The 27,422-nt window shown below is 38.7% G+C and overlaps 1 non-coding gene and 1 pseudogene across 1 annotated transcript; one reads left to right on the forward strand and one right to left on the reverse strand.

Annotated features, from left to right (window-relative positions):
* Window positions 1–446: 446 nt before the first annotated feature.
* On the reverse strand, window positions 447–550 carry LOC111830820. Its single transcript, XR_002834149.1, has one exon. It is a non-coding gene; the product is annotated as a small nucleolar RNA R71 (small nucleolar RNA).
* A 1,774-nt stretch (window positions 551–2,324) lies between these two features.
* The window catches only part of LOC111830607, a 33,537-nt pseudogene continuing 8,439 nt past the window's right edge, over window positions 2,325–27,422 (forward strand).

The raw sequence follows: 27,422 nt of genomic DNA on the forward strand, positions 1-27,422 counted from the left end.
AGCAACGCAAAAGAGTTTCACCACCCCAAGTGGAGATGGAAAACATTCAACCACCACCCTCACCCCCACCACGGGCACCTACACGGATTGGAGCTGGTGATGCTCCACGCAAACATACCCATCGTCAGGGTATAGTGACTCCAGCTGTGGCGAACAACAACTTTGAGATCAAGAGTGGTCTGATCTCCATGGTCCAGCAGAATAAATTTCATGGTCTGCCTATGGAAGACCCCCTAGATCACCTCGATGAGTTCGATCGTCTCTGCAGTCTCACCAAGATCAATGGGGTCAGTGAGGACGGTTTCAAGCTTAGTCTCTTTCCATTCTCTTTGGGTGACAAAGCTCATCAATGGGAGAAAACTCTTCCTCCAGGATCTATCACTTCCTGGGATCAATGCAAGCAGTCGTTTCTTGCCAAGTTTTTCTCCAACTCTAGAACTGCACGTCTGCGCAATGAGATCTCTGGGTTCACTCAGAAGAATGGAGAAACGCTTTGTGAAGCCTGGGAACGCTTCAAAAGTTATCAGTCTCAGTGCCCCCACCATGGCTTCACCAAGGAGTCTCTCCTCAGTACTCTTTACCGGGGTGTTCTCCCAAAGATCCGGATGTTGCTTGACACTGCAAGCAATGGCAACTTTCTGAACAAGGACGTCGACGAAGGTTGGGAGCTTGTTGAGAACCTATCCCAATCTGATGGCAACTACAATGAAGATTATGATCGAACCATCAGTGCAAGCACATATCTTGATGAGAAGTACAAGAAGGAGATGAAAGCTGTGAATGATAAGTTGGACAAGCTATTGATGAGCCAGCAGAGGAACATCCATTTTGTCTCTGAAGACGACCCTTTCCAGATTCTGAATGGGGAGGGAGAACAATCTGAGGAGATAAGTTATGTCCAGAACCAAGGTGGATACAATAAGGGATACAATCCTTATAAGCATAATCCCAATCTGTCCTATCGGAGCACCAATGTTGCAAACCCCCAGGATCAGGTTTATCCACCTCCACAACAGAAGCAGCAGGGGCAGAACAAACCATTTGTACCCTACAACCAAGGTTATGTGCCCAAACAACAATTTCAGCAAGGTTACCAACCTCCAGCAGGACCACCACCAGGATTCCAACCTTAACAGGCTCCGCCTCTTCAGGCACCAGATCAAGACATGAAAAACATGCTTCAGCAACTCCTACAGGGACAAGCAAGTGGCTCCATGGACAATGATAAGAAGTTTGCTGAGCTGGCTTAGAGATTGGACTGCTCATACAATGATTTGAACATGAAGATTGAGACTCTGAATTCAAAGATCAAGTATATGGAAGGCAAAACTGCTTCTACTTCTGCCCCAAAGCCTGGCCAACTCCCAGGAAAAGCTGTTCAGAATCCTAAGGAGTTTGCTCATGCCATCACGCTGAGGAGCGGTAAAAAATTGCCTCCCAGACAAGGACCTGTTGTAGTCACTGAGGACAGTGAAGACTTGGGAGGGGAGGATGTATGTCAGAATGAAGAGCCGGTTGTTCTTTTGGAAGAATCAGAAGTCGTACCTGAAGAAGCTCCTCAACCTGCCGAGAAACATGCTGAAACACCTGCAACATCCAAGGATAAGCCTACGAGATACGTTCCCCCACCATACAAACCACCTCTACCATTTCCAGGACGATTCAAAAAGCAGCAAGCTGAAAAGTATAAGGCTTTATTTGAAAAGCAAGTGATAGAGATTGAGTTGAGAATGCCATTGCTGGATGCATTCGCACTTGTCCCTCCTTATCAGAAGTTCCTCAAAGATTTGGTTATGGAGAGAACAAAAGAAGTCCAGGGCATGGTGATATTGAGTCATGAATGCAGTGCCATTATCCAGAAGAAGATCACTCCCTTGAAGCTTAAGGATCCTGGATCCTTCACTCTACCATGCTCACTAGGCCCCCTATCTTTCAGTAGATGCCTATGTGATCTTGGAGCTTCTGTGAGTCTTATGCCATTGTTTGTGGCTAAGCGTTTAGGATTCACAAGATACAAGGCATGCAACATATCTCTCATTCTAGCTGACAGATCAGTGAGGCACCCACATGGACTCTTGGAAGACCTGCCAATAAGAATTGGTGTTGTTGAAGTTCCCACAGATTTTGTTGTTTTGGAAATGGATGAAGAGCATAAGGATCCCCTGATTCTTTGAAGACTATTCCTAGCCACTGCTGGAGCTATCATTGATGTTAAGAAGGGAAAGATAGACCTATGCTTGGGAGAAGATTTCAAGATGACATTTGACATCAAGGAGTCTATGAAGAAACCAACAATCAATGGCAAGGTGTTCTGGATAGAGGAGATGGATCAGATAGCTGATGAACTTTTAGAAGAACTTGCTGAGGAGGATCATCTCAAGACAGCCTTGACAAAGAGTGGATCAGATGGATTTCTTCATGCTGAGACAAAGGTCTACGAAACGTTACTGGATACCTACAAGGCAAGTGATGATTCAGAACGTTTTGAGAAATTTGATAAGTCTGTCAAGGAGGTATGCTCAGTAGAGGAGGAAGTCAGTGGCAGCCCAATCACTCACCCTGCTGTTGACCCTGTCAATGCGGCTGATGATAACTAGTCAGAGTTAAAAGCTCCCAAGGTTGAGCTCAAACCGCTACCCTCAAGACTGAGATATGTATTCCTTGGATCCAACTCTACTTATCCTGTCATTGTGAATGCTAGCTTGAGTAATGAGGAATTAGAGTTGCTAGTCACTGAGCTTAGAAAATATAGAAGGGCCATAGGTTATTCCTTAGATGATATCAAGGGGATCTCACCTAGTCTCTGCATGCATAGGATTAATCTGGAAAATGAATCATACACTAGTATTGAACCTCAAAGGAGATTGAATCATAACCTTAAGGAAGTTGTGAAAAAAGAAATTCTTAAACTGTTGAATGCTGGGGTTATCTATCCTATCTCTGATAGTACTTGGGTATCCCCAGTACATTGCGTACCCAAGAAAGGGGGAATTACAGTGATAAAAATGAAAAAGATGAATTGATCCCCACTAGGACTATCACTGGCCATAGGATGTGCATTGATTACAGAAAACTAAATGCTGCATCTAGGAAAGATCATTTTCCTCTTCCTTTCATTGATCAAATGTTAGAACGATTAGCGAATCATCCCTACTACTGTTTCCTTGATGGGTATACCGGATTTTTCCAAATTCCTATCCACCCAAATGATTAGGAAAAGACTACTTTCACTTGTCCCTATGGCACATTTGCCTACAGACGCATGCCTTTTGGTTTGTGTAATGCACCTGCAACATTTCAGAGGTGTATGACCTCTATATTCTCGGATTTGATAGACGAGATGGTGGAGGTATTCATGGATGATTTTTCCGTGTATGGCTCCTCATTCTCCTCATGTTTGTTGAATCTCTGCAGGGTATTAGCAAGATGTGAGGAGACAAGCCTAGTGCTCAACTGGGAGAAGTGCCACTTCATGGTGAACGAAGGTATAGTGTTGGGACACAAGGTATCAGAGAAAGGGATTGAGGTTGATAAGACAAAGATTGAGGTCATGGTACAGTTGCAACCTCCAAAGTCAGTCAAGGATATAATGAGTTTCCTTGGGCATGCTGGGTTTTACAGAAGATTCATCAAGGACTTCTCAAAGATTGCACGACCCCTTACAAGACTGTTGTGCAAGGAGGTCGAGTTTGTTGTTGATGAGAGCTGTCTGGAAGCTTTCAACAAGATCAAGGAAGCGTTAGTCTCAGCACCAATAGTCCAAGCTCTAGACTGGGATCATCCTTTTGAGATAATGTGTGATGCCTCAGATTATGCAGTAGGGGCTGTGTTGGGACAGCGAATAGAGAAGAAACTGCATGTCATCTACTATGCGAGCAGAACCCTTGATGAGACACAAGGGAGGTATGCAACAACAGAGAAAGAGCTCTTGGCTGTAGTCTTTGCGTTTGAGAAATTCAGAAGTTACTTGGTAGGATCAAAAGTTGTAGTCTACACAGACCATGCTGCGCTTAGGCATATATACTCCAAGAAGGATACCAAGCCGAGACTGCTGAAATGGATACTTCTACTACAGGAGTTTGATATGGAGATTGTTGATAAGAAGGGGATAGAGAACGGCGTTGCTGATCACCTGTCCAGAATGAGAATAGAAGATCCAGTCCCTATTGATGACTCTATGCCTGAAGAACATCTTATGGTTGTTGAGATATGCAAGAAGATGCATCAAACAGGAATGGCTATGAAGGAGCTTCAATGTCTAGCTGTCAATTCAGAGAGTATGCCCTGGTATGCGGATGTGGTTAACTACAAGGTCTGTGGAGAGATTCCTGCAGACATGGATGCTTATAGGAAAAAGAAGTTTTTCAGAGATGTCAACCACTAATTCTGGGATGAACCTTACCTGTACAAGAGGGGTTCAAATGGGCTGTTTAGGAGATGCATAGCAGAATGGGAAGTACAGGGAGTGCTTGAGCACTGTCATGGATCCGCATATGGAGGACACTTCGCTACATTCAAAACAGTTCAGAAGGTTCTGCAAGCAGGGCTTTGGTGGCCAACGTTGTTCAAGGATACAAACAGTTTCATCACCAAGTGTGACGCTTGCCAGAGGATGGGTAACATCAACAAAAGGAATGAGATGCCTCAGAACCCGATTTTGGAAGTAGAAATTTTTGATGTTTGGGGAATTGATTTCATGGGACCGTTCAATCCTCCATCAAATGGCAACGTCTACATTCTGGTTGCAGTTGATTATGTTTCAAAATGGGTTGAAGCCATTGCAAGTCCCACCAATGATCACAAGGTTGTTCTGAAACTGTTCAAGAGCATCATCTTTCCCATGTATGGAGTACCAAGAGCAGTGATCAGTGATGGTGGTACACACTTCATCAACAAAGTTTTTGAAAGCATGTTGAAGAAATATGGTGTGAATCATAAGGTGTCTACAGCCTACCATCACCAGACATGTGGAAAAGTTGAGGTCTCTAACAAGCAGATAAAAGAAATCTTGTCAAGAGTTGTTGGGGCTTCGAAAAAAGATTGGTCTATCAATTTGGATGATTCTCCTAGGAAGGACACCTTTTCAGCTGGTGTATGGCAAAGCATGTCATCTCCCTGTGGAGATTGAGTATAACGCATTTTGGGCTATAAAACTTCTGAACTTGGACATTGATGCAGCCCAGGCAAAGAGAGTTCTTGACATCCATGAACTTGAGGAAATCAAACTTGATGCTTTTGAAAGTTCAAAAATCTACAAGGAGAGAACCAAAGCTTTCCATGACAAGAGGATTGTTGTTAAGGAGTTTAAGGCTGGAGATCACGTCTTGCTGTTCAATTCCAGACTTAAGCTGTTTCCTGGAAAGCTCAAGTCTAGATGGTCTGTACCGTTTGAAATCAAGGATGTTATATTGCTTAGGATTTTTTGTGTTTTTGATTTTTGTTTTTGGTTTTCTGTTGGTCAGGATTTCAGATAGATGAAGTAATGCAAAAAATATCAGAAGAGTTAAAAACAGAGTGAGGTGCAGATGTATAATCGAGTATGACACGAAAAATATGGAATGGGAGACATGTTTAGGATCCTCCAAAAAAAAAAAAAAAAAAAAAAAAGAAAAAAAAAAAAACTCAGTCGACCCACACCCCTTATCCTCTCCCTATCCCTTTCTCTTTTACCACACAAAATCTTATCCTCCCTCTACATCTCTCACTCGATTTCTTTCACAAACTTCTCACCTTTTTCTCTCATCCCTCTCACTCGATTCTCCATCTCTCGCCTCCTCAACCTCGCAGCTACCACTCGACCGTGTTCACTCGAGCACCGAGGCTCACGCGACCCGTACTCACCATCCGCTCTCGCTCTCGCTCGACTCGTCGGATTTCAGCCCACTCGACCAGCGAAGAGTTTAGAATCGGTGTCACTCACGACCCCACTCGACAAGCTCTTCCCATTCACTCGAGCATAGGAGCCCTCACCGCATCCTCGGCTTACGGAAACTCCACTCGGCTATCCTCACTCGACAATTCACTCGACGTAAGCAGCCACCACTCGAGCTTCCCATTGATTTACTCTACATACGCGTGTGTACCTCGACCGAGCACAAGTTCACTCGACCGAACCCAGCTGGATACTCACTCGACCGGTGCGTCTCTCTCACTCGACCCGCTAGTGCCTTGCATAGCTCACTCGACTGAAAGTGCAAGAGTGATAAATTTGCTAAGTGTTACTTCCCTTTGCATTTCTCTATATAAATTGGCCATTTTATCTTGATATTTGGCACACTAACAAGCTAATTTTTAGCTTTGAGTTTCAACTGTTTCAGTTTCACAATGTCAAGAGATTTGTTGCATGAAATGCGTGAGAAGTATGGTTGTAAACCAACAGAGCGTGCATCTCCTCAGTCTATGTCTAAGGTTTATATGGAGAAGAAGAAAGCTGCATATGAGAGAGCGTCTGGTGTTGGTCCTTCTCAGGCAAGAAGTAGAGCTAAGTCTTCGGGTAAGAAACCAATGGAGCTGCAGGATGATGATAGTGATTATGAGCTTGAAGAGCATCCACCTGTCCCATCTCGCAAGTTAGTGCAGAAGAAGAAGACAGAGAAGTGGTTAGCCCCGGGAGAGTATTACATGCTGTTTCAGCAGCATGAGTTTCAGGGCACGAGGTATCCTTGCCAGCAGACGATGGATGAGCTGGCTATCTCGAGTGATGTCGAGTATATGTTCGAGCATTGTCATCTCAGCACACTCATGACTAGTCCGCGAAATGCATACCGAGAGGAGAAAATTCAGTTACTCTGTACGCTTGCCATTCATCTTTATGAGGATGATCCGGACATAGAGTCGGATGGAGGATTGGGATACATCACCTTAACCATCCATGATCATGAGTATCTTCTGACCATTAGAGAGCTGGAAGGTTTGTTTGGATTCCCTAATGGAACAGGGACTGGGTAGAGGATTGATAGGGATGAATTGTTGGCTCTTTGGGAAACGATTGGGAATGATAAGAAGTTCGCTTCATCTAGGACCAAGAGCAACCACATCAGAAGTCCAGTTATCCGCTACTTCCATCGATCAGTTGCAAACGTGTTCTTCGCGAGGGAGACAACAGGGACACTGATCAACGGGGAGCTGTAGATGATTGATCTTGCACTTAAAGATCTCTTGTTAACAGCAGTAGATGGGACACTACTGCGAGGTGATACGACTGATACATCCCCCTCGTTCACTCTGTTGCACCAGCTACTCAGTTACAGAACTTGGGTAGTGAAGCTGAGCAGCTGCAGAACTCAAGGAGTTATGTGTATGGGAGGGTTGGTGACAGTCATCTTGGAAGCTTGTAGCGTCCCGCTGAGTTCAGAGCCTATTGCACCGAGATTCATCGACATTAAGAACTTGAGGCAAGCTCAATGGTTGCATTGGGAGAAACGCAACGGGTTGTATATGTATTACTTCACTCACCCCGTACATGGTGACGTGCGATTTTTGCTTCCTTGTATTGCTTTCACTAGGATACTCGAAGGAAGCAACATTGAGTTTACTCCCCCTGCAGAGGCTCTCTACACGACAGATGGGGAGGAAGCGATGGAGGTATCTGAGAAAGAGGATGATGAGATGGATGAAGATTCAGATGAGTATAGACCAGAGAGGTACCACTTCAAGGACTACACAGCGCCTAGACAAGGCAAGAGTTTGGTGGAAGCTCACAAGCGTATCAGTACGCTTCAGAAGTGGAACATGCTGCAAGACAAGGCAATAAAATCTATGAAGTCGAAGATGAAGAGCTTCATGAGTAAGTTTAGCTGCGCCTCAACCACCACAGCTTTTGTAGACACTAATCCGTAGGATGCTAGACCAGTGCAGCGTCGTTTGTCCACGAGTGATGTCCCAGCACGCTACAGAACTCCTTCTCCATCACGTCATTCCGCTTATGAGTATAGAGAGCATAATGTTTCTTCTTCTCCTCTGAGACAGTCTTCCCCTGAGCTTAGGGCTAGCAAAAAGAAGGAGAAACGGAAAAAGAAGAAGGCAGCGAGACGGAAGGCAAAAGCCAGTTCATCACACTTGTCAGAGGAGCATCATGTTGAGGATCTGACCATGGATCAAGCAGAGGATCACATTGAGGACCTGATTGTTGATACATGTGCGTATCATTACCAAGACCTCACTGCGGATCCTGTCGAGCAGAACGTTGAGCAACCAGCAGAGGCTCCTCCTGTCCCGCCTGCATCAGGTGCTTATACAAGCGAGTCCATGACTCAATACCTGAATTGCTATTTTCAGTAAGGTACCACTCCAAACCTTCATCTGTATATACCATTGCATTTTCATACTTTTGTTTGTTTGATTCTCACACCAACTCTCAAATTTTTATTACACAAGAGACTGTGTAATTTAAGTTTGGGGGAGGGTTTGGGATGACATTTGATGTTGTGTTCTCTTTTCTTATTTTGAATTTTTAGCATATAATTTGCATTCATATATGTGCATTGAAAACCCCTAAAAATTTGAAAAATTTTCAGAAAAAATCTTTAAAAACAGAGTGATCATGTAGCTTGCATTTCCATATTAGGATTGAGTCTAGATTGTTTCATGTAGGACTGTTGCATTAGCATAGGGGGCGATGATGAGTTACACCTTGTTGATTTGCTATGATTCACTAGTTGAGATCAATGCCCTGGTTGTTAGCTTTTTGATGTATGATGATTGAACTTGAAGTAAGTCTGAAACAAACTTGGAATTCATGAAGAGCATTCTTGAACTTGGTTGAAACATGTTGTGATATGATCTCATTCCTTACCCTATAAGAACTTAATCTTGACTTGCAAATATCTGGTTGTGTTTTGTTTGCATGCTCATGGTCACCATATACATATTTGGATCATCTTCCTCCTTTCACCACTCTTGTTGATCCAAGTAGCTGATCTTTCTTTTGATCAGTTTGCCACACCCACAGCCTATTCTTTTCTTTCAAGCCAATTGATAATTTTTGAGTGGTAGGTCTTTTACCGGATTATGCTTGGGGAGAACGTGTTAGGTATGAGCCGACAGGATTAAAATCTTGAGTAATTCTGATTTTCACTTTCAAATCAGATAGGACTAGGTCGGGATTCTTACTTGGGTTTGGGATTGGAATGATTGTGGAAAGAAAGAAGAGAAACAGAAAAAGTTGTGTCCTTAGGAGGAGAATGTTTTCTAGAAGTTTATAATCTAGTGATTGATTTTTGTGGGGTTAGCATGATATACAGAGAATGGTTCTGGGATGTTAAGAAAGAGAAAAAGTTTTGATGTCTTATAACGTAAGAAGAAAACAGAACCATAGTTAAGAGGAAATCCCCTATCCACTAGTATTGATAAGAAACTTCTCCTAAGGCAAAAAGCAAAAAGAAAAAAATGGGATTGATGTTGAAGGGTAGACATAGGGATCATCCGGGTTTAGATGATTATGAGTAAGCACTTGGGAACCATTGGGTAGTCAAGGTTTTATTCCTGTATGCATTTGTTGGTCCTTACCTTTAGCATTATCCCTAAAGCTCAATCCATTCATTGAGAGATCCTTGTCCTGAAATTGTTTAAACCCTCATGATTCTCAAAACCTTTTTCTGCCTATCCAAGTGAGTTTGTTAAGCCTTGCACAACCAGATTCATATACTTGAATAATGAATGTTAAAAGGAATGAATGATTTGAATGCATGTGTAGATCAAGGGATAGAATCTGTTTCGGATTTGATGAGTTTGTCAAAAGTCGTTAAGTAAAGTTCTCTCAGCATGCATTAAAGACTTAGCAACCAGGACATTGATTTTAACTGCTCTATCTTGCAAGTTACAGGTTCTGAGACCCCGTTTTCAAACCTCTCTTCCACTTTGTTTCTTTTTGCTTTGCTTGAGGGCAAGCAAAGACTAAGTTTGGGGGATTGATAAGTCTGTATTTCATCGCTTTTTGAGCATGCATTCATCATCTTTTCAGCATCATTCACTTGTTGATTCGCATCATATTGATCCCTTTCTGCATGTTTTACATACTTAGGTAGGTTTTATGCATATCATGCATATCTTGCATACATTGTGCATATTTGGAGTGTTTCAGGTACTTAGGAGACATGCAGAGCGAAGCAGAGGAACAAGTGTTACTCGACATGCACATGATCGAGTGGGACGATCGAGTGAGAAGCAAGGATGCGTTGCAGGAACATACTTCACTCGATTGACACGACCGAGTAGGACGATCGAGTGAGCAGCAGACGTATACGATCGAGTAACTAATCGAGCAGAAGGGAAGCGAAGCAGAACCACCTGTCACTCGATGCACTCACTCGAGTGACATGATCGAGCAAAGCAAAGAAGTAGCTGATGGTTTCAAAGGTCACTCGACACAATCACTCGAGAAACACGGTCGAGTATGAAATGATGCAGAGAATAAATTAAGTGTTACTCGACACGCTCACTCGACCGACATGACCATTACAACTTTTATACCGCTTTTACGTTGTCGTTTTATGTTTTAAGGTTTTCCCAAACATTGTTATAAATAGGTCTCATTTGGATTGTCCAAAGGATCGAGTTTTATTTTACTAGGTTTTTGTTGTTAGCCACCAAACGATCCTGAGAATTGTAATCGTGATTTCTTTTGAGTCATTAATATTTTGCAGTTAGTTCTTGAATCATTGTTGTTACTCTTCCTGTCATCTTTATTATTATGCATGTTTTGAACGATTCTTGTTTCATGATGTTTAACATGATTTCTGCGTCTGAGTAGTGTTTGGGTTCTTGAGGATGGGATAGATTAGGTGGAGGATGTTAGTTTCCTAGAGTGTTTAAGTTAGATTCTTTTTGTTTCCCTTCTGGACTAGAGTTTTATTAGCTAGTTCTTCTCTGATCAATTGGAACTGGGTCATAGACATTTCATACCCGAAAGGTATATGATGAAATGTCTGAACCAACTAGTGGCAGGGATTTACATGCTTAGCCCAAGAGATTGGTTGTCTAAGATGTTTATTGACATTAATGAGCTGTTTCTTTATGCCTGTTTACTGCATGTTTCATCAATGAGAATTGAGATTAGGAAGTGTTGTAAACTTGATAGTTTCTGCCAAGAGATTGGATTGACTAGTATTAGAAGTTCATTGTCTAGGGATTAGAATGTTTGCAGTTTGATAAACACTCGAAGTAGATTAGCATACTCCACCTACATCAATAACCTCATCCTCGGGATCTTCTATCCATTTGTGCTTTCTGTTTAATTCTCTTGTTATTTACTTGGTCTGCTTTGTTTTCTCGCTAGTATCAATAATCGTTACGTTTTAGTTTATGCATGGTAGTCTATGTTTTACAGCTTTACATTTATCGCATGTTTAACATGTTCGCTTAGGATCACTGAAAACCAAGCAATCATTTATGCTTGCTTGACTTAATCATTTCTGATATATCTTGATTGCTAGCATCACACCTGATTGGATTGATACCTATTGTACTGCAATGACATGATAGTACTCTAGGGAAATTGATAGAAAAATCCATATATCAGTTTGCTATACCGAACTTTCACATTTTTAACGTTTGCTATACTACGGCTTTCCTAATACTCTCTGACTACTCATCGAAGTGGAAAATCCGTCGTTTTTTGACTAGTTTGAGATGCCTGCTTCCGACTAATAGCATTTAACGTTTGCTATACTACTCACTAAGAGCGACTTTTTTCCGACCGCTTTTGGTTAGTCGCAATAGTTTTTCCAAAGAGACGCAAATTTGAGACAATATAGAGACTATAATTTTGCGTCGTTAGTTAGAAACTGTTTTCCAACTAGTAGTGATATAGTCATTTATATGTCTTAAAATGGTCACATAAGAGTCGCTATCTAGGGAGTCCCAAAATGCAGGTTTTCTTCTAGCGCGCATAAGGACCCGAGTATAGTAATTTTCATAGTGACATATACCATCGAGTTATACTCGACCTAAGGTGTGACCCATTCTCGTCGAGTTGTCGCGTACTACAAGAAAACATGTGATTAGCGACTGCAAAAACAGTCACTATTCAGTTGGTAAGTACCATAGAACGACTGTTTAGCAACTAAACAACGTAGTAGCCAAACCATGCATCGCTAAATTATTTGATCGCACTACAGTCGCTAAATAACGACTGAAGTGCGACATATTATCTTGTTCACTATTACGTCGCTAATCAGTCACTACATTAGCAACTGACTTGTGTCTATTATCCGACTGTATTTCGACTGTTTTGCTACTGTAAAATTGTACTGTTTTGTGCCAGAATTGGTTTGAAATCTCGATTACCAATTGTTTTTAAAACACAAAAACGTGTATTTAAAACATTTTCATTCAACACAAACACAAAACATGTTTTCAACACAAACAAAATACAACCAAGTTTAAAGAAAATACAACCAACACATGTTTTCATGTTCTTTCAAGTTCTAGTAGGAGGGAAAGTAAGGGAACCTATTCATCTGCAGAGGCATCACTGAACTCATAGTTGAGAAAAGCAAGGAAATTGGGGTCAGTTGCGCTCAAGTACTTCTTCACCAGCTTCAAGTGCTTGATCTCAGCTTGTTGCTCAGCTAAAACCCGTGAAGCCTCTGCTTCACGCTCTGCTTGAATAGCTGCTTGTTCCTCCATCTTCCGAGTAGCTTCCTCAAGCTGTTGCTGCAGGCTTGTTGTGAAAGAAGAAGTGCTTCCTCGGTACTTTCGCTTCCCATTGATGTAATCCCCTAGGCTTCGAAGTCCAAAGTATGCTCCTCTATCATTTGTGTAAGTAGACTGCATAAACAAAAGTTAAAATATCAGAAAGCTACTCGCAACAAACAATATCAGAAATCCATCCTTTAACATTTTTCAAGAAAAAGCAAACATACAATCTCAGAAAAAGCAGCATATTACCTGAAGAAAGATCTCGTCGTCCTCCTCTTGAGATAGCTCTTATCTACGTGAAGTACCGTCAGAAGTCTCATCATTCTCAAGTCTAGCCAAATTAGCTTCCTTGTTCTTCTTATATGCCTCATGAAATTCTTGAGCTTTCTCATCAACAAAGGTTCCATCCTTTTGGGTATGAGTCCTGATAAAAACTTCACCAATAGTTGGAGGTCTTCCCAATTCCACTTCATGAAATGTTAAAACAATGTTAAGGTGAGGACCAAGACCATCAAATGTAACATATTAATTCAAATTTAATGTTCAGAAGTAACTTACCATCTCTTGTTCGAGTTGTAAGTAAGACTTTTGCCCATATACATGCTTGTGAGGACCACGATCATTACGGTCTGACATTCTAGCTGCTGATGTTGTTGCACTCTCTGCTCGGGCTTTTTCAGTATCCCAATAAGCACACATTTCCTTCCATAGAGTTCCCTAAAATCAAATTGGTTTCTTTCGTCGAGTTGCTACCTTGGAAACCATTTTCTTCATACGACGTTGAAACACTTTATAGAATTTTGCTTGAACAAGACTTGTCTGTGTTTCCTTCCAAGTATGTTCTTTCTACAAAACAAGAGGTGTTAGTGACAAGAATAATAAACAGAAAGGTTACAACATTTGGATAGGGGATAGAAGTTTACCGCAAATTCAAGGAAGTATCTCTCTCTTCTCTTGGTAGGCACAAAACCCCAACTGTAATATGGCCCATCAAACTTGTTTGTGAAAACCTTTGTAATCTTTCGGGTAAGTGCTGACCTGTCCTTACCAAACCTACAAGCACAAAAGCATACAAACACAAGTCAATCTATTACAGAGACTAATCATAGAGACTATACAATCTTAATCAATTATAGATACTAATCATAGAGACTACACTATGCATTTCTGATATCAAAGCATACTTAGAAATACAATCCTAATCACATAGACTACACTATGCATTTCTGATATCAAGGCATACTTAGAAATACAATCCTAATCACAGAGACAACACAATCTCATACTTAGTCACAAGAACAATCGAAGAACAAAGTATACTTAGAAAAGCTTACCAAGTTGTTCCAGGTTCCAACTCGGGAGACAAGCCAGTCGTATACAACTCACGGCCTGGCACGCAAAGCAGCTCAAATAAAGCAGCGAGTTGATCTTACGGGAGAGTTGGTTCTGTTGCAGCATCTTCCTCAGAACCAGATTCATCATCTTCTTCCTCATGTGAGTTTTGCGCTTGAGAACTGTGGTGTGACACAAAGCCTCGAGGTTAAGGAGATGGTCGACGTTGGTTCAAAACATCAGAATGATTGGACAGAGAAGGCTGGTTCGAGAGAGGAGGCATATTCGATGCGGAGGCGAGATGTTGAGGAAATGAACCACCTCTTCGAGCTTCATCAGCAGTACATGCACCAGGATAGCTCCTCGCAGGCTGGAAAATATTCTTCCGAGGAGGATAATCTCTGACAGTAGGATTTGTTGGAGGCTGAAAAATGGGGATAGGACTCTCCTAAGAAACGTTTGTTGTGCCATGAGGGTTCATTGGTGTGAAGGTGTACTAGTTGGGAAGGCCCTTCGGTCTCCAATTCATTTTCTGTTTACTTAAGTTGTCTTGCGGAGCTCTTCCTCCACCTTTCTTCTTTCTTAGAGGCATTGAATTTGACTGAAAAGGCGATTAGCGATTATGAGGCGATTAGGGTTCGTGAGGGGATTAGGGTTCGTAAAACAGAGGGATCGAAGAATAGAGAGATCGAGAGAGAAAGAGGGGATTAGGGTTCGTGAGGGGATTATGGCTCGTAGAACAGACGAAGAAGAGAGAGATCGAGAGAGAAATAGGCGATTAGGGTGAAAGAGATTAGGGTTCATCGTTTAGAGTGGGTGTCATTTGTCGAGATAAAAAGAGAGATTGGGCCGAAACAGGCCGAGACCAAAGCCAATTAATTTGGGTCGGAGGCCTAAATGAAAAATAGAATCATTAATCTGTAGCGAATTAGTCGCTAAATTTAGCAACTACAACAACAGTTGCAAAATGTAGTCACCCATTTGCGACTATTTTGCGACAATGAAAATAAGTCTAAAACTACCGACGATTTGGCGACTAAATTGTTTTTGTTGCTATTCAGTGACAAGACAATGGCCATTCAGTCGAAATATTTAGCGACTACACTTTCCGTCGCAACATGCAATCACTAAATAATTGTTTTCTTGTTCCCAATGGAGACAAGTGGGAGATTCACGTATCACCTACACCTACGTGCAACAAATGCAACACTCAATCAAATCCGACATGACTTCTCACCTAAGCCCATGTCCTCACCACACCAAGTGGATATTCAACAATACCAACTACAACATGACTTCTCAGCTAAGCCCATACCTTTCCTTTCTTCCAAAACAACACAACTACTAGATCTAACACAAAGTAAAGATCTAAGTAGATCAAAACAACACTACAAGCAATAATAATAACAACTAAAAAAGCAAGAAAGGAAAACAAGCAACCACACGTGGTTCGTAACGCACAGATCTCGACAGATAGGTAGACCTCGTGCTGGTTATCCTTTGGCTTCTTGGCTCTCAACTACTTTCCGTACTCTAACAAAGTGATGGAACAACAAGGCGTCAAGGAAACGGATCTACGGGCAAAAAGCTCTCGTTCTTCACCTTCGGGCTCCTTCTCTTCTTCTCCTCTCCTCTCAAAATGAGAAATGAAGCTCCTATTAATAGAAGGATAATGGTTGAGGTCCCTTTACATGTGTCATCGATCCGGTGACAACTGTCCAGCTTCACAACAAATGTTGCACATGCGTCTGCATCTCTGCCACCTCGTAGATTCTCCGACATACTTATCAGTTACACGCCCCCATAGCCCGACCACCATATCTCTTATTTTACCACCAAATCCACAGCTCCCCCCCACTAACCCAACATCCATATGTGGTAACAATTCTGCGAAGTATTCATTTCTGAACTTCATGTTCCTCGTCCATACGAATGCGGTCGTGAAACAATTCGTACGTATGATATCGTACGTCCGTGCATGATAACGATACGTCCGAAAACTCTAAACTCACAATTTCCTTCATCGTTCTCGATCTTCTCTTGATCGTTCTCGATCTTCTCTTGAACACAACACCTCAAAAATTTAACAAGTTCGTCATGATAATATCACATATGATCGTTATCGGACTTGCAAATTATTTAAAGGTTCATATTCTTACTTAATGAAAGGGTCATTACAGAGTTAGTCACTTAGTAGTCGTAACTATGTGTTGAGCAACGACATAGCTACTAATACTGCAGTCTTTATTTGAATGTTTTCTTGTAGAGAGCTTTGCTCCAATTTTCTATGGTCATGTACATATATGAACCCACATAAATCAAATGTTTCTTGGGAAAATGTTTGTAACTTTCGTTCTCTTTGTGAGGCTAATTAAGTAAGCTGCTTGAGTTGATATGGAGAATCATTTCTCCTAGTAATTCGCTAAGGAAAACTTGGGTGACTATGACTGTTCTTAACTATAATTTTTTTGTTCAATTCCTGTTACTACAATGAAGAACTCTTGGTTATGGAGAAAATTGTTAAAGTATCAAGTTGTGGTTGAGGGGGTTTGCAAGGTTAAAGTTGGGAATGGTGAAACCACGTCTTTTTGGATTGATAATTGGTCAAATATGGGATGCCTAGCGTAATAAGCTGGAGAATGAGGAATCATCGAAAATGATATTGGTTAGAGCAGTTCAGTAGATGGGGCCTGGAAAATTGGGAGATGTCGACATTGAACAGGGGTTGGACGAGTGATATGGCGTTATGGCGAGGGAAGATAGACATTTTTCACTCTCGTTTCTCGATCAAACATACTTGGAATCATATATGGACGATGGGTGCTCTGCTTTCTTGGGGCAAAGGAGTGTGGTTTGCCCATGCTACTCCAATATGATCGTTTTGTGTATGCTTGTGATACATGATCTTCTTCCAACGAGGGCTCAAATGGCTGCATGAAATAGAGCCTGTTCAGGTATGTGTGACTTCTATCTTACTCAGCTCCAAACTAGGGACCATTTGTTCTTTTAATGCTGTTATGTGTCGGAGGCATGGGAAGCGATATCTAAAGGTATCTACAGAACTCATTACACAATAGAATGGTCAATGTTAATATCTTATATCTTGAATCATCACCAATATCAGATTGATGGGTTTCTCCTTCGGTATGTTCTACAGTCTATTCTCTATTACATTTGGAGAGAAATGAATGGACGTAAACATGGAGAAGCAGCAAACACGTGAACAACAGTTATCAGATGGGTGGATAGGCAAATTAAAAATTTGTTTTTAACAACAAAAAAAGTCTGGGGATAGATGATACGATGAAAGATTTCAATATTGGCTTTAATCTCGTAGTTAACGTGCATGATTCAGTTTGACTAATTTTCAATTTTAGACATAAGTAAAATGTTTTATCAACTTTAATATTTCAATCTTATGTTGCACAAGTTGTAAAAACGTTATTTTTATCACTGATTATAATAATAAAAAATTGTGAGGTTGTATCATCCTAATGCTTGATCCAAATGCAACAGCTGTAAATGGAATATACTAAACTCAATCTTATTATGCCAATGCAACTACGTGAATATACTTTTAAAATGGGTTTTCTTTACCTTATATGCATACAAACTCGAGGATGCAAAAAATTGAAATACGAAGCACCAAACATATTATCAAACACATCCTCTCAAACCATGTAGAGATGAACTTTTGTTCCCAAATTGATGTTTTCCACCTAGTTATGGAGTTCAAAATTCTCCATTGATAAGGATACTAACCATTTGCTTTGTCACCCTCAAAGTGAAATGACACAACCCAATTTTTGTTTTTTAACTCATTAAATAATAGTTTCATACCTATTAAGTAACCTAATTGAATTAAACCATTAGACAACCAGTGGAAACCAATAAACCAAATCCAATAAATAAAAAATAAAGCATTATTCATCAACCTAACAAGAACAACATCTAGTAACTCTAGCATGCTTCTAATTCCAACGTTCCAAAAATAAATAACAAAACATTAAAACAACAAACATCGTCTCTAGATCATCGCCCTCGTCATCACCTTGATTTCACGATCACAGTTTCTCTTCACCTGCACCGTAAGAAAGAGATGTGTGAATATTATCTCAAAAAATCAGTGAGACAGTCCTCTCATTTACTAGGCTATACACACAAGCATAATAAACCATCCAACATGCATAACCACAATCTAAACAACCAAACCAGACAGAAAAAGACATAAACAACTCACTGTCAAGAACTTGTTGTCGACCGTCACCCTTGACACTGATCATTAATGTCAACATTGACACTCACCAGTGGTGTGCCGTCCGATCCCCGAATTGTGTCGATATACATTGTCTCCGCAAATGCATTGAAGTCACCTCTCAATTCTTCTACGAACGAATACACACCGTCTAAGGCTCCAAAGACAAACCCTAACACTCAATCATACAATCACATCAACCAAAACCCTAGAAACATGGCCACACAAAACAAATTATAGCTATCAATACTATCAAACACAAGTTAGAAAGGCTTAACATGCTAAGATCAGTCATGGCACGCACCCACCTCTGATTTGGATTGATTAGAGACGAAGAACAGAGAAGAAGAACACCACATCAACCTCTCCTCACACCAAGATCCACGAACTCACTGATTCTCTTACTAAAAAACCAAGATCAGTCCTTAAACCCCTCTAGAAACCCTCTTTAAGCCTTTCATTTGATCTCCCAAAACACACACAGGGTAAACCCTTTATCCTCTTCTCTCTAGAAGCAACCAACCCCATTGAAATAATGAGAAAACGGTTGCTGGAGTTTCGTTTAAAAGATTTAAGGGCTTCCTCCAAAGCAAAAACATAAACTGCCAAACCGTCGAAATTGTTGTTGTCGATCGACACCCACCATTCGTATCGATCTACACTGCCCAAAAATCTGGACACGGGCGATACATAAGATAATTTTCCTATATCATCGTGATCTAGGAACTAGAATTAGGTAGAACCTATTCACCGTTACGAGCTCGAACTGTGTTTTTGCTAAGAGAAATTGAGTAAAGAGTGTTATTACTATTCTTTCGTCCCTTTAAAATATATTATCCTTCCTTTTATATCCCCTTTGACTGCGAACTCCTTACCTTACAATTTGACAGTTGTTGTAACGCATAGCTCACTTTCCCTGGGCCTCCCAATTGGCCTCAACTCCTAACATGCCTTGACCTTAACCAGGCCACGTCGATCCAATCCAGGTTTGGATCAGAGGCCAATTTGGTGCCAACAATCATTGACTCCATAAATTTTGCATCACCATTATGAAGGCTTGTGATTCTGCATTCAGGGTTCCTTCACATATTCTTCTTTCACTTTAAATATCTTGATATAAAAATTTGTTCTCTTTATTTCACAAAGAGTGTCATTTTAAAGAAATTTTTTAGTTTAATAAGCAGTGTCATTCTACATTTCTAATGTGTTTTTATATATATTAAATTTCATAATTTAACTATAAACCCAATGCTTATTTCATTGAATTTAAATAATTTATCACTTATTAAATAGGGGTAATATGTTTAATTCACGATTTTCTTTATTTGTTTGAAATGTGTTAAATTGAATTTTTGAGAAATAGAGGAATCCAACATGGCCTAGTCGATAAACCTTGATGTTGAAGTTCTCACTTTCATTTCAGTTTTGTTTGTTTCTCTCATCAAACCATAAATCAATTTCACAGTACTAGAGTAGTACTCATAATCTTTTTATTTTTTTCACACACATTACATACTTATATTAGCCTCTAGACTAAGCAACTATTAGATCATTATCTCTAGACCTTAGATTTAAAGACAGTTAGACACAAGTAACCTTACACAGCCTTACCTTAGCCACTTACAACTCAATCAACTATCTACTACTCTAGTATAGGGAAAACAAGCTTTTTTCCTTCAGAACTATCATTTCAAGCAATATAGAGCCTGAACTTTGACACTGATGTATACATCCCCGCAATTTTTTTTGATTCTTATTTCCCCTTGAAATAAAAGTTCTAAACTTAATTCCACCCGCAAAAGGTCGAGATCTAATTTCGCTTAGTTCTACGTTTCCACTGGTTTATTGTTTACTTAACCATCTAATCAAGAATCTAAACCCGATTAAGCTTCCAAAATCTCAAAATTATCTTTAGAAATCATCACCATCGTTTTATCCAAGGTTTGGGATTGAGTAATTAGGGAATTTGGGATGGATTATAATATGGGAATTTGAGGATTTCGAAACTTAATCGGGGTAAAACATGTTTAGTTTAGTTAAGTAAACAGTAAACCAATAGCAAACCACAACTGTGGGTAATTAGATCTCGAACTTTGGTTTTGGGGGTTATAAAGTTTATAATTCTATTTCGGGGAGAAATATAAATCGAACTTTTTCCGAAAATATATACATCAGGGTCAAAGTTAGGGCTCCATCTAAATAGATATGATAGTTCTTAGGGGGTACTAGTTTGTTTTCCCAGTAGTATAACTAAGGTTTTCAATAACTTTCTTAGTTAAACTAAATAAATAACACAAACTCTAATTTCGGCGTAACACCACTAGTGGTCTAAAGAATTTTGAGACAAAACTTTAAGTGGGCTTAACTCCAGCCCATTAATCTTCTTGGTCACAACAATAAAATAACAATTGCCTCCTTCCTAGTTACTTATTTTCCCCGTTTACCTTTATCTTACTATACACAGTAGCCACGACCACTTCTTCTTCTCCATCTAACTTCCAATCTTCTTGTTCTTCATCATAATAGTCTCACCCTTTATATTTCTATTTTGCAGGATCAATCGAAGACTTAACCCTCAATGAAAAAAACGAGATGGACCCGAAAACACAAGAATTCCCAAAAACTCGGTGCACCGAGTATCAACTTTTATAAGAAATAGTTAAGATGATTACACCCTCTTAATTGGAGTTACTCACAGGCTAATAACACCCTCCTCAATTCCTTTTATATTTGTGGGTTAAGAGATTTTCAAGGTTTGCCTTACCGGATAATATCAGTTTTTATTTTTTCTAGATTTAACCATATCTTCCAAATCTTGTAGATTTTAGGTTGCACGAATCCTCTACAACAACTAAAAATATCTCCATTAGTGTATATCACACCGTCCACATCATCGATTAATGCTTCTTCTATATTTAGTCTCATTACTTCGATCTTGTTCCATCAATTCTAAAATCTCAACACTTTTATTTTTGTTCAGTCTCCACTGAAGCATGCACTTACAATCTCCCCCTTTTTGATTGAATTTGACCACAAACCAAGTGCACACCATACTTGATGAAGGTAGGAAGGTAAATACTCCAACAAAAGATTATGAATCTTCCCTTTAATTTCATACCTTCCTCCTTCAACTCGAGTCTTTAGTTCGAAACCTTCCAGCCCTGCCCCTTTAACACTCCATCCCCCTGCTTTATTGGCACAATTCAGTCAAAAAACACATCCAAAGTATGAGAGCAGCAACTTACGTTCTAGTAGTGACAAAGACATCCCATCCTGCTTCTTGATGCTTATTATCCAGCTTGTAACACCAATGTCACATATCTTATATGTTGAACACTTGATCTTTGTGAAACCCCGGTTTGCGAAGAGGCTTAAATTAATTGATTTGGCCCCATATGTCACCAAAGTGAACTTATATTTTAGGTCAAAGGTCCTGAGAACTCCTGAGTTAAGCGTGCTTATGCTGGAGTATTCAAAATATGAGTGACTTTCCGGGAAGTGGTTGTCAGAACTGTGTGAGTGAGGCCAAAAGATAGGGAAAGATCATGTGGTGATTTGTAGGGTCGGTAAAAAAGTCTTTAAAGCCTCCCGTACCTAGCAAACCGATCGTCGGATAATAATGAGGTTTGGCCTAGCGAGAGGACGTGAGGTCCATTAAGATAGATGGCCCATGGGTTGGTGGTGAACATGGGGCCTACTAGAGAGATGGCGGGCGGAGAGTTACAATCTTGATGTTTAACATACCACACATATACTGGATTGTTAGTTAAACTTTCTTAAATATTCGTCATCTTCAATGTTGTGCTCATCAGGGATCCAACGGACTTGCTGAAACATACTACAACATGTTCCAACAGGTTTCTGACATATAAATTTTGAACAACAAGATTTTCTTCTTCCACTTGCTCCACGTGAAGCACCTGACACCATCTTTAGTTTTTCCCATAAAAGTGTAGTTCTTTTGCTTCTGATTGGGACTAGCAATTGATAACTTTTTCTATGACCTGCTTCCAACGTTTCTCTTTCCGTGAGGTTGAGGTGATGCAGCAAGATTTTTCTTCTTATGCTTCATACAGTTCTTTGATTAATCCCACATGTAGCAGTCATTGCCTGATCTTATCCTTGTCACGATCACTTCGCCCTTCTTATTGCAAGCCCTACAATTCCACTTGTCAAACATAACTGTCAATCTATCATCACAAAGTTGACTTGAATTCCCTAAACGTAATACACATTCATCAGCTTCGGTTGGTTAGACTCTTCAAGTTTGCCTTTCCCTTTGATTTTACCTTCTACACCTCCACCAAACATTACTTTGCTTTCATCCACCTTAGTGTAGTCTCCCAATGATTTTTTACTGCATGTCATATGCCTTGAGCATCCACTATTAAAGTACCAAGGTTGCCTCTAAACATATATCATTGAATTGTATGCAGCAACTTGATTCTGATACATATCCAATTTTTTCACTAAAATACGGGAACAATTATTGTAAAACTAGATTTAGACCCGCACGTACGTGCGGGATGGATTTCAAAAACAAAATTTATTATTAAATTTTAAAATATATTATGTACGTACGGGATTATGTTTGTAAACGTAACTTTTAGGAATGTTATTAACATTTATAATCTAAACCAGTACCAATTCAATATTTGATTATTTTTTTAAAAAAATTAGGTTAAACATAAACTTATATTGGTTTGCTTTCATGAAGTTTGTGAATGTCGGATCGACATGATAGCAGATCCAGATTGAGTGTGAACCATGAGCTATCAAACATGTCAGCTATGCATGCTCCACATTAAAAATATTTTTAACTCAATACATATTAAAATATTTTGACCCGCAAAAAATACATTTCCTGTAATCCACTTTAGTAAATAGCATGTCTCCATATGTTCTTCTTAAATTCACGTTACCCAAAATTTTCATCTCATATTCTATCATGAATAGTTTAGATGATTTTTTTTGTGTTTCAAATTTCCCGTACCTGTTATTTGATGTTCTGATATTTGAAATAAAATAGTTAAAACTAAAATTAACAATTCAAATTTTATGTTCATGTATCATACATGTTATTTGATATTTGAAAATTAAAATTGAATTTAGTTTCTTGATTTTATGGTCTCCTCTCGTTACTTTTAGTTCTCATCATGCTTTTTATGAAAAATAGTTTGGATAATATTTTATTTTTTCGAATTACCCGCTCCCGTCTCGTACCCATTATTTCCAATAAGATTATATTTGTTTTATAAATAACCCCATTTATATGCTATCAAAAAAAATATACTTAAAATTTTTAAAATAATTGTCCTAAAGTAGAGACTTAAATGTCCCAAAGTTGACTCTTACCAAATTAGTGAATTTTTCATAGTTAAAATATAACTACCAGTTTTTTTGCTTATAAATGTGAAACCATATATTATTTTTGAGGTAAACCTAATTACGATTATGGACTACCTTAACAATGTTCTTTAATTGCATTCGTAATTTTTTTTATTCCTATAATTATGTTATTTTTTGAATTAGAAATATCTATATTTTAGGTGATAGTAATTATTATTGTGTGCATATTTTATAAGTAAACATGGTTTATTAATTTATATTTAAACAATTCAAAATATGGTTAGTACATTTAAATTCTAAAGTTTTTTATTGAAAAATTTTTATAAGATCTCTAATATGGTTAGTATAATATGTGCTAATTAATGGAGATTACAATTTGTTTTCTAGATTTTCTTTATATTGATTTTTTTGCAGGGAATTAGTTGGGAATATCCAAACATAAGATTTTGACAATTTAAAGATCCGAACATTTTAAAAACAATATCGGATAGATATGTTTTAAGGGTGTTTGACTATAAATTTGGGTTTACATAAAATGTAATTAGTTTTTAAGATTATATAATTTTTAAATTTATAAAATGTAATTATTTTTTAATATTATATAATTTTAAAAAATTTGATGATATTATTAACTATGTTGTATATTCTCCACATGTTATGCTATGTAGAATTTGATTAGTCGCTTATTTCCTAATCTAACATAATTGTTTTCGTTTTATTTATCCTAAAATATCATTTTTCTAAAATATATGATAAAATTTTTATTAGATTTTATAAACATAAATTATTTTTTTGAAAATATTTAAAAATAATAATTTAGATTAAATATGTTTACATATGTTTAATTTCGAATTTAATTGACTATTTTTATGGTAACCAAATAAATATTATTTTCATAAATATAGATATGTTTGTTTTTTAATTATCCTTTTTTAATTATCCTTTTAATTGTATATACTAAGATCACTTTATACAAAATGCTTCCCTTTTAAAACTATAGATTATTGTTTTTGAAAATATTTAAAAAAATATAATTTATATTAAATATGTTTTGATATGTTTAATTTTTAATTTAATTGACTATTTTTATGGTAACCAAATCAATATTATTTCCATAAATATAGATAGGTTTATTTTTTTAACTATCCTTTTAATTGTATATACTATGATCACTTTATACAAAATGATTCCCTTTTAATAGTATAGATAGATGGGTAATACCTCTTTTGACTTATCAATCTCATCACATTTTCTTGAAATCTGTAGAAGTACTTCTTAATATGCCTATTCTTCCCGTAGTAGTATCACCAACCTGAATTCTTTCCTTCAATTTTGGTTTTCTGGAAAGTTGCCGGAAGAAGCTCTATGTTGTTCCCCATGACGAATTTCACAAAATCTGTTTTTTCGTTGACTTTTCTCCTTGATAACCAACCAAGGCCATGGTTTAGTTTTGAAGGTCTTCCCATTGTCAATTTTTTTTTGCAGATCCTTTGTTCCACTGTTAAGCATGAGAATCTTCTTCTTCGTTTTAGGGAGCTCTTGTTCAAGTGATGTTCTCTTCTCTTTCTCCATAACAAGTGTTTCTTTCAAGTCTATCACCTCCGTTATTAGTTGTAGGTTTTCTTTGCTAGTTTTCAAGAAATTCTCATACATTACATGAAATTCTCGTCTAAGAACAATTATTTCAAATTTTGAATATGCAACTAGTGTTTCATCTTCACTCTCTTCTTCACTAGCATATGAGTCATACACCTGAATCATGGCTGGGAAAGCAAAAAAACCCTTGACATTATTGTCTTCGTTTCACTTTCTTATTTCCTATATGTCAAGCTAACATAAGATCTGTTTATTCTCCCTTTTCCACTCACGCAGTCGATCTTTGAGTAACCAAAACCCTTACAATCAATACACTGAACTTCTCTTTTCTTTATGTTGAGACACTCAGATTTAAAGCGACCAACTCCCTGCAATTCATGACATCTCAATTCAGTTTTTCTTGTTGACCTTTCACCCTCTTCTAATCGAGAGACCCGATGAAATCTCTTATTTCCCTTGTCTACTCTTTTCAACAAATTGTTAAAATTCTTGACCACCATACTCACAGAGTTTTCCAGACTCTCAAATCTCGCAAACTAGTGGCTCTAACTCCATCTCACGTGCTTTCTTCATTCCCACTACTTTTCTGAAACTCATAGTGTTCGTGCCAAGAGATACAATTATCGTAGATTTGTGAGCTGAAAACTTGTGTGGAAGTGTGAGACCCCAGTTTGCGGAGAGGTTTAAATGAATTGATTTGGCCACCAATGTCACCAACATGCACTTATCTTTTCGTTCAAGGATCCTTAGAGAACTCCACAGTTAAGCGTGCTTAAGCTGGAATAGTCAAACGATGGGTGTCATTTCGGGAAGTGATTGTTGGAACTGTGTGAGTTAGGCCAAAACACAAGGGACGATCATGTGGTGATTTTTAGGGTTGGTAAACAAGTATTTAAGCCTCCCGGACGTCGGATATTGATGGGCTCATGGGCCTAGTGAGAGGAAGTGAGACCCATTAAGAGAGGTGGGCCCATAGGCTGGTGGTGAACATGGGGCCCACTGGAGAGATGGCGGTCGAGGCGTAACAGGAAGACATCTAAGAAACTTCTTCACCTATTTTTTATCCTTATACCTTTTTCCTAGAACACTAGTCTCATTCATAATCCTGCTTATGTTTCCACTAAAAGAGCGAACCTTTTCATTTTCTTCCATCCAAATATTGAGGCCAAAACGATTTCTGAAACGATCCAGCCACCTCCATTTCCTCTTTAAAGATTTCTTAAAGATTATACACACACTTAATTGGAGTTACTTACAGCCTAATAATACCCTCTTAGCTTGAGGTTAAAACGATTTTGGAAACAAACCAGCCAACTTTCCAACTTTTTAATTCATCAATATTAACCCCATAAAAATTTTAGTCAATGAATTAAACCAAACAGCCAATAACCAGTGGAAACCAACCAATAATCCAGAACCAACTAATTTGATAATTAAACCAGCAATAATTCATCAAAAATCAAGTAACCAAATTAAACAGCAATCCTAACATGCTTCTAATTGATAATCATAAAACACCAAACAGAGAATCTAGATCATCGCCCTCTTCCTCGCCTTGATTCTACGATCATATTTTATCTTTACGTGCATCAGAAAAACGATGAGTTGCGTGAGTATTATCACAAATACTCAATGAAGCGACCTTTCCATCTATCGGGTTATACACACATGCATAATAAGACCGTCAAACATGCATAACAAACCTGGCATAAAAAGAAACAAACTACTCGCTACCCAAAAAACTGTCCTGAAATTGGTATCGACCGACACGAGAAACTAGTGTCAACCGACACACACCAAGTTGGTGTTGACCAACCTCACCCCATATATTAATTCAACCACCATGCTCCAAACTTTAACCCACCAATAGACATAAAACAATATACACAACATAGAAACAAACCAAAACATATATCAAAAAGGTCGTATACACCCAGATCAACCATCGTCACGCACTCACCTTGATGTGGATTAAAAGGATGGACGAAAACAGAGAAGATGAGAACTCCAGCAACCTCTCTTCATACCATAGCCATCACCTCAGCAAATCCCTTGCTGGAACACCAAAGAACAGCCACATAAACCTTCGGGAAATCCTACATAATCAGTCCTAAGAACCTTTGGATCACATACCTTCACGAGTTTTATTTCGTGCCTAGGGTTTCCTCAAATTAATTACCAATTAAACTGACGATTTAAAACTAAACCGTTCAAACCAGTTTTACAATTCTCTCCGACTAAGATAGATTTG

The sequence above is a fragment of the Capsella rubella genome, unplaced genomic scaffold, assembly GCF_000375325.1.
Source record: "Capsella rubella cultivar Monte Gargano unplaced genomic scaffold, Caprub1_0 scaffold_5, whole genome shotgun sequence".
Taxonomy (NCBI): domain Eukaryota; kingdom Viridiplantae; phylum Streptophyta; class Magnoliopsida; order Brassicales; family Brassicaceae; genus Capsella; species Capsella rubella.